Consider the following 818-nt stretch of genomic DNA (forward strand, 5'->3'; position numbering starts at 1 on the left):
ACTGAGCAACTATGTCTCGCTTGTGTACTTGTGTACAGTAGCCATAGATTTATCGATTATGTGGTAATTAAAGAATGATGCTTGGATTTTTAAAAGAGCTTTAATATTTGCAAAGTCTAATTTACACAGGGGCATAGTAATGAACTGTATGCATATATGTCGTTACCTTAATGTAAAGAAGCCGTTACTAAAAAAATTGTGTAATGCATAAAAGGATGTGGGGCTTATAATTCCATGAAATGCATCGCAATCATTCAAAAAGTGAATTTTGGATTTTTAGTTGGTTACGGCTTTTTGTATTTCAGCGACTACGTGAGATAGGGCCTTTCTGTTTTAACTTACAACTACTTTTCTAAAACCAAGTGTTTTGCACAAGGCACCCACAAATGGTTTTTTTTCAATAAAAAGGCTTCACTTTGCTCTTAGTATTACAAGTTTGGCAAGAAGTTTAACAGAATAGATACAATTCATATTACTGATTGAACTCGTAAACGATATTTGATCTTGATTATTCTATTCCGAAAGCATATATTTAAATATGGGCTTCTCCCGCATGTTTTGGCAATGAAAATTCATTTTGTGTAGGTTCCTTCAGGCATTTCCGCTGACATTTGGTTTTAACGTAAAGCTTTTCAAAACCGAAATCTCATTTCAAGATTGCAATTACGCGCTGTAGGACGACCGACGATCAAAGATCACATATTGAAAACCAACTTGAATTTACACTCTCGTTATCTCAGTCACTAAAACACCGATTTTGTTTTAATTTATTCCATCTGGTAAAGCTTTTGCCGGTAAACATCTGTGTTCGAATTTCG

The sequence above is a fragment of the Rhagoletis pomonella genome, unplaced genomic scaffold (assembly GCF_013731165.1).
Source record: "Rhagoletis pomonella isolate Grant_MI unplaced genomic scaffold, Rhpom_1.0 Rhpom_scaffold_00007, whole genome shotgun sequence".
Classification (NCBI taxonomy): domain Eukaryota; kingdom Metazoa; phylum Arthropoda; class Insecta; order Diptera; family Tephritidae; genus Rhagoletis; species Rhagoletis pomonella.